A 7,781-nucleotide genomic window follows, 5' to 3' on the forward strand; every position below is an offset into this window, starting at 1 on the left:
GAAGGAGTCCAATCTCCAAAGGAGTTAAATTTGGATTCGGATTCAGAGTCAAATTTTGAAAACGAAACCATGGCTGCTAGAACCTTGAAAGAGTTGGCTACTCCTGATCTAAACCAATAGCCTTTGTGTATCCAATACCCTGCTTTAAATATTGCTTTTGAGTTGAAATCTGGACTAATCTATTTGTTGCCTAAGTTTCATGGTCTTGCAGGTGAGGATCCACATAAGCATCTAAAAGAATTTCATGTTGTGTGTTTTAGCATGAAACCTCAAGGAGTTTCAGAGGATCAAATCAAGCTTCGAGCTTTCCCTTTCTCACTGGAGGGCACAGCTAAGGAATGGTTGTATTACCTTCCTTCTAGATCTGTCAACTCATGGAATGGAATAAAGCAGATATTTCTGGAGAAGTATTTTCTGCTTCCCATGCTACCAACATAAGAAAAGAAATTTGTGGCATCCGACAGTACAATGGAGAGAGTTTCTATGAGTATTGGGAGAGATTTAAGAAGCTGTGTGCAAGCTGTCCCCATCATCAAATAAGTGAGCAGCTTTTGATTCAGTATTTCTATGAGGGACTTCTACTAATGGACCACAGTATGATAGATTCTACTAGTGGAGGAGATTTGGTTGACAAGACACCAGAAGAGGCAAGGAGGCTGATTGTTAACATGGCAGCAAATTCTCAGCAGTTTGGAATGAGAATGGATCACACACCTATGAAGGTTAATGAGGTAAGTACATCTAACCTTGAGAAATAAATTTCTAATTTAACTTCTTTGGTGAGACAGTTGGCTGTAGGGAACATGCAAACTGTTAAGGTATGTAGAATTTGTTTGGGTTCGGGTCATGCTACTGACATGTGTCCTGCTACTGACATGTGTCCTGCGTTACAAGAGGATGAATCAATGTAACATGCTAATGCAGTAGGACATTATGGACAGTCACAACACAGGTATGATCCCCTTTCCAGTACCTATAATCTAGGATGGCGAGATCATCCCAATTTGAGTTATGCGAATCAACCGGTGCAAAACTGATACCAGCAGAAAAGACCACAAGTGAATCAACCACAACCACCTCTGCCTCCCTCAAATCAAGGTATGTCACTGGATGAAATTGTTAAAGCTTTGGCTAACAATACCCAACAGTTTCAACAGGAGACTAGAAATAGCATTCAAAACATAGAGAGGCAGATTGGTCAGTTATCCTCATCTGTGAGTAAGCTGGAAGCTCAAGTTTCTGGAAAGCTTCCATCACAAACAGTCATGAATACTAGAGAAAATGCAAGGGCGATACTATTGCGGAGTGGGAAAGAAGTTGATAATCAGACTCCACATGAGCCAATAAAAAAGAAGAAGCAAGGAACAAAAGAGTCTAAAGTTCCTGAAGTTGAGGTAAATACTGAATCTAAACTAAATAAGGTTAATAATTCTGTTTTTCCTCCATTCCCATGTAGGTTGGCTAAAAATAAGAAAGAAGAACAAGAGAAAGAAATTTTGGAGACTTTCAGAAAGGTGAAGGTGAATATACCTTTACTTGATGCAATCAAACAAGTTCCCAAGTATGCTAAATTCCTTAAGGAACTATGCACTACAAAGCACAAGTTAAGGAATAATGAGAAGATCAGTGTGGGGGAAAATGTGTCGGCATTAATTCAGCAAAAATTACCCCCTAAGTGTAAGGATCCAGGTTTGTTTTCTATTCCCTGCAGAATAGGTGATTCTAAATTTGAACGTGTAATGGCAGATTTAGGAGCATCTATTAATGTTATGTCAAATTCAGTTTTTCAAAATTTAAATTTGGGTCCTTTGAAAGAAACCAGTGTCATTATTCAGTTAGCTGATCATTCTAATGATTACCCATTGGGAGTGGTTGAGGATGTGTTGGTGCAGGTTGGAGAATTGATTTTTCCTACAGATTTTTACATTCTGGACATGGAGGATAGTGTTCCCACATCAAAGTTAGCTTTGATTTTGTTTGGAAGACCTTTCTTAAAAACTACCAGGACAAAAGTTGATGTGGATGATGATACCTTAACTATGGAGTTTGATGAAGAGACTGTCAAATTTAATATCTTTGATGCCATGAAGTATCCTGCTGATGGTCATTCTGTCTTTTCTATTGATGTTGTTGATACAATTGTGCAGGATGTCTTTGAGTTAAGCGTGGAAGATGAGTTAGAAGTAGTGATTAGTCAAGGAATTCAAGAAATCAGCACCAATCCACCATTAAGTGTAGAGGTTCAAGAGGCAGTAATGGCATTATAGTCATTACCTCCTGTTCCAAAAAGGTATAGAGTACCAAAGATTGATTTACCTGTATCTCACACAAAATTATTATCTTCTGTGATGCAGGCACCAATTCTTGAACTCAAGCCATTACCTGAGCATTTGAAGTATGTTTATATGGGAGACAATGAGACACTTCCAGTTATCATCTCAAGTAATTTAACACAGATTCAAGAAGACAGATTGATTAGGGTTCTGAGAGTACACAAGGAAGCAATTGGATGGACAATAGCTGACATCAAAGGTATAAGTCCATCAGTGTGCATGCACAGGATTTTACTGGAGGATGAGGCTAAACCAAGTAGAGAAGCTCAAAGGAGATTGAACCCACAGATGATGGAGGTTGTGAAGAAAAAGATTTTAAAGCTACTGGATGCAAGAATTATTACCCAATTTCAGACAGCAAATGGGTAAGTCCAGTCCAAGTAGTGCCAAAAAAATCAGGAATCACTGTGGTAGCAAATCAAGATAATGAACTTGTTCCAACAAGGATTCAGAATGGATGGCGAATGTGCATAAACTACCGCAAGCTGAATTCAGCAATAAGGAAGGACCACTTCCCACTGCCATTCATTGATCAGATGCTTGAGCGGTTAGCAGGTAAGTCTTATTTCTACTTTCTCAATGGCTTTTTTGGATATAATTAAATTGTGATTGCACCCGAGGATCAAGAGAAGACTACCTTCACTTGCCCTTTTGGAACTTTTGCTTTTAAAAGGATGCCCTTCGGGCTTTGTAATGCACCTGCCACATTTCAGAAATGCATGATGAGCATATTTTCATATTATATTGAAACATGCATTGAGGTGTTCATGGATGATTTTACTGTGTATGGTGATTCATTTGATGCATGTTTACATCATTTAACTTCTGTTCTTAAGAGATGCATTGAGAAAAATCTTGTTTTGAATTTTGAGAAGTGTTATTTTATGGTGGAACAGGGGATTGTTTTGGGTCATGTTGTCTCTAATAGGGGTATTGAGGTGGATAAATCTAAAATTGATCTAATTGTGAACTTACCCTACCCCACAACTATGAGGAAAGTACGCTCTTTTCTTGGTCATGCAGGTTTCTATCGCAGGTTCATTAAGGATTTCTCTAAGATAGCATTGCCTTTGTCTAGACTCTTACAAAAAGATGTTTCTTTTGAGTTCAGTGAAGAGTGCAAGGAGGCTTTTGACAAATTAAAATCTGCATTGACATCACCCCCTATTATCTAGGCTTCTGATTGGACAATACCGTTTGAAATTATGTGTGACGCAAGTAATTATGCAGTGGGAGCAGTTTTAGGGCAGCGTGTTGGGAAGCTCTTTCATGTGATTTATTATGCATCCAGAACACTCAATTCAGATCAGCGCAATTATTCTATGACCAAAAAAGAGTTTTTTACTATAGTTTTTACTTTAGATAAATTTAAGTCATATTTGCTTGGTTCTAAAATAATTATATTCTCTGATCATGCAGCATTGAAGTATCTCATGGTAAAAAAGGAAACAAAACCAAGTTTGATTAGATGGATCCTTCTGCTGTAAGAATTTGATCTTTAAATCAAGGATAAGAAAGGAGCTGAAAACCTAGTAGCAGATCATTTGAGCAGGTTAGTGACACAAGAAGATCCACTTCCTTTGCAGAAACTTTTTCCTGATGAGCAGTTATTTAAATTGCAAGGTATGATCCCTTAGTATGCTGATTTGGTGAATTATTTGGTTACTAAGGTTGTGCCTTTTGATTTGAGTAGAGCTAAGAAAGAGAAATTGAAAAATGAGGCTAAGTATTTTGTGTGGGATGACCCGTATTTGTGAAAATTTTGTTCAAATCAAATTATTAGGAGATGTGTTCCTGATAATGAGATTCAATCTATTCTTGCTTTTTTTGTTATGCCTATGCATGTGGAGGTCATTTTGAACCCAAGAGAACAGGTCAAAAAATATTAGATTGTAATTTTTACTAGCCCACTATATTTCGTTATTCATATTTGATTTGCAAAAATTGTGAACAATGTCAAAGAACAAGAAGTTTAACCTGTAGGAATGAGATGATTCAGAATCTAATACTTGTTTGTGAGATTTTTGATGTGTGGGGTATTGATTTTATGGGTCCATTTCCTTCTTCTTTTGGCTTTGTTTATATATTACTTGCTGTTGATTATGTTTCAAAATGGGTGGAAGCCAAAGCCACCAGGACTGATGATTCTAAAGTTGTTGTAGGTTTTATCAAGTCAAACATTTTTAGCAGGTTTGGAGTTCCTAGAGCTATAATCAGTGACTGGAGCACACATTTTTGTAATAGAACTATTGAGGTATTATTAAGGAGATATGGTGTTTTCCATAGAATATCTACAGCTTATCACCCTCAAACAAGTGGACAAGCAGAGGTGTCTAATAGAGATCAAGTCTATTTTGGAAAAAACAGTGAAGCCAAATAGAAAAAATTGGAGCCTTAGACTTGATGATGCTTTGTGGGCTTATAGGACTGCTTATAAGACACCCATAGGTATGTTCCCCTATAGATTGGTATTTAGTAAGTTATGTCACCTTTCTGTTGAGTTAGAACATAAGGCTTATTGAGCTGTTAGACATTGTAATTTGGATTTGGATACTGCTGGTGTGGAAAGAAAATTACAATTGTAGGAATTAGAGAAAATTCGACTTGAGGCTTATGAGAACTCTAAGATCTATAAAGAAAAAATCAAGGCATTCCATGACAAACTAATTCTAAGGAAGCAGTTTGCAGTTGGGCAAAATGTTTTATTGTATAATTCCATATTGAAGCTGATGCCTGGTAAGTTGTGTTCTCATTGGATTGGACCATTTGTTGTTACTAATGTATTTCCTTATGGTGCAGTTAAAATTCAAAGTTAAGGAACTAATAAGGTGTTCAAGGTCAACGGTCATAGACTCAAGCCATTTTATGAAGGGTTTCAAGAGCATATAGTGGAGGAGCTCAAATTGAGTAACCCAATTTATGTGGGTTAATGAGCTTTGCCATGTCGAGCTAACGACAATAAATAAAAGCTCTTCTTGGGAGGCAACCCATGGGTGGCTTGTTAGCCACAATCAGATTTGTCTTCTTTCCCTTATTTTATTTTATTTTTCTAGCTTTTTTTTTCTTTTCTTTTGCATTTGGGTTTTACATTGGGGACAATGTAAGTTTTAAGTGTGAGGGAGGAGAAATTTGTTACTGAAATCTTTTTAATTGTTAAAAAAAAAAAAATAAAATAATAAAATAAAATAAAATAAAATTTGTTCTCATAAGCTTGATTCATGATTCTATATTAACTCTCGGAGAGAAGTGCTTTGTCCTTAAAATGACTTTTTTATTATAGATTAAATTTTTGAAATTTTAGGCAAGGTAATAGTAACTTTAATAATGGATTTTTCCCTCTTCTCTATACCATAGAGCAATTTTTTTTTCCTGCATAAATTATTTAGGCTTGATTTAATGGTGAAATTATTAGTTATGTGTGCTTTAAACTAGTGTCATGCATATTTTAGAACTTTGTTTAATCTATCAAGGCACTTTATAATATGTAGATGCATAAATTGGGGAAAATAAAAGGTTAAACTTGAAAATTGCTCCGCAATTTTAGTTAAGCAAACTAACTAGGGGTCTTCATGAATCCCATGTCGTTTCTCAGGCCAAAAGCTAGTTAGGATATGAGCAAGGTACTTTTCTAAAGGTGACGATTGAAAAAAAAAAAAGTAACTGTGACAAGAGAGAAGTACCAATTTCAAATATATATATATAAAAAAGGACTTTTCAAAGAGCTATAATTATTGTGCCTTGATAAATTAGCCTTGTATTTTGGTGTGTATTGACTTAAAATTTTATGGAACTTTAATTGTGTGAGCTTAATTGATTTCAAGCCTTTTTTTTTATATTGGAAAATTGTTGATATATTGGCATGGTGTTGATGGAATTTATTATGATGGTTATTACCTTACTTGCCTCTTCTTTCAAACTTTTAATCTTTTGTTAGAAAATGTTGTGATAGGGTGAAGTTAAGAAACTTCTAAGTGGAGTTGATTGAGAGTTTAAGTTATGCATGAGGAAAAACATGGAATAAGTGTGGGGGAATTTGATAAGTGTATAATTTATTAATTTTACTCCCATCACATTTAGTATTTTTAGTGGGTTTTTATATTTAATTCAGTTGGTTAAAATATATTTATCATTTAGGCATATTTTTATATAGTTATGGAATAATTGTGTTAAATGGAGAAATTTTCAGCATTTGACATTTGCTGTATTTTTTAGGTGTTTCTAAAGTTGTGGGTCTCCAAATTGAGTGATGTTTAATTCATTGAAAAGCTAAGATAGGGCACCTGAAAAGATAAAGAGGGACTAAAGCCCAAATCAGTCTCCAAGGTAGACAAAATTAGCTATGGATCTATTGCAAAAGCCCATACTTGATATGTCACGACCAGTTTCAGTATTTATTTTATATATGGAGTTTTAGACGTCCAAATGAAGCAAACCCATGCCCAATTGAACCTTAAGAGCCACCTTTACAACTTCTGTGAAGGGCTGGATGCGAGATGAGGCCATTTTAATTGTCAAAAACGGCAATGAAGTCATCACTATGGGTTGAACCGTCTGTCTAAACTAATCTCAATTTTTGGGCCATAACCTGGGCTATAGACCTCGAATTTAGGCAAATGAGTACTGTTGGAAAGCTAAGAAATAGGGCTACAACTTTCCTGAAGAGGGCAGAGGCAAATTCGAAAAGAAAGTCGCTGAAAATCGGCCTTGATTCCAGAGACGTGAATGCAGGCTGAAAATCTGTCTTTTGAATTCCAAAACTTTTCCTAGTTTGGTTCCTATCTTTGGAATTAGATTTTTTATTATAAATACTTCTTTGGGCAGCAGCTAAGGGCATCCCAATTCAGACTTTCGATCCAATTCAGACTTTCGTTCTCCATAGAAGACCTTCATTCTCCATTCTCTTTTTTAGATTTCTTCTTTATTTTTCCTTTATTTTTCTGTAAGCTATGAACATGAGTGGCTAAGTTTTTGATTCAGTTCAAGGGATTCAAGTTCTTATGTGTGATTTGTGAGACTAGATTCTTAATTTAATTTATGTCTTTTTGAATATCTATTATTTTTTTATTTAATTATTTTTTATCTGTTGAATGATTTGCTAAAAAGGCCTATTAGTTAATTGTTTGATTTGATCAATTGCTAGTTCATCTTCATAATACGTAATTGTTGTGTAAGATTGACCATGAGTAGCAATTAGGTTTTATTGATTATGATCCAAGTTTTCAATAATAACCTAAGGAAACAATATGGTGGATTAAATGATTTATGCTTCATAAATTGTTGTTCAGCTCAACTACTTCCTTTTCTTAAAGCAGTTATTAATTTGATGAAGATTGCTTAATACCAACTCAGTTAATAATTAGAGTCAATAAGAGTGCTGGGCTCGAATTTATGAGCATAAGGAAGTCAGGGGTTTACCTCGCTGTTTGGTAAATCTACGTTAAGTATTTA

General features: G+C 35.3%; 1 non-coding gene across 1 annotated transcript; it reads right to left on the reverse strand.

Moving 5' to 3' along the window:
• Nucleotides 1-431: 431 nt before the first annotated feature.
• Nucleotides 432-538, reverse strand: LOC131170770 (small nucleolar RNA R71). Its single transcript, XR_009141536.1, has one exon. It is a non-coding gene; the product is annotated as a small nucleolar RNA R71 (small nucleolar RNA).
• Between the last annotated feature and the right edge of the window lie 7,243 nt (nucleotides 539-7,781).

This window comes from Hevea brasiliensis, chromosome 11 (genome assembly GCF_030052815.1).
Source record: "Hevea brasiliensis isolate MT/VB/25A 57/8 chromosome 11, ASM3005281v1, whole genome shotgun sequence".
Lineage (NCBI taxonomy): Eukaryota > Viridiplantae > Streptophyta > Magnoliopsida > Malpighiales > Euphorbiaceae > Hevea > Hevea brasiliensis.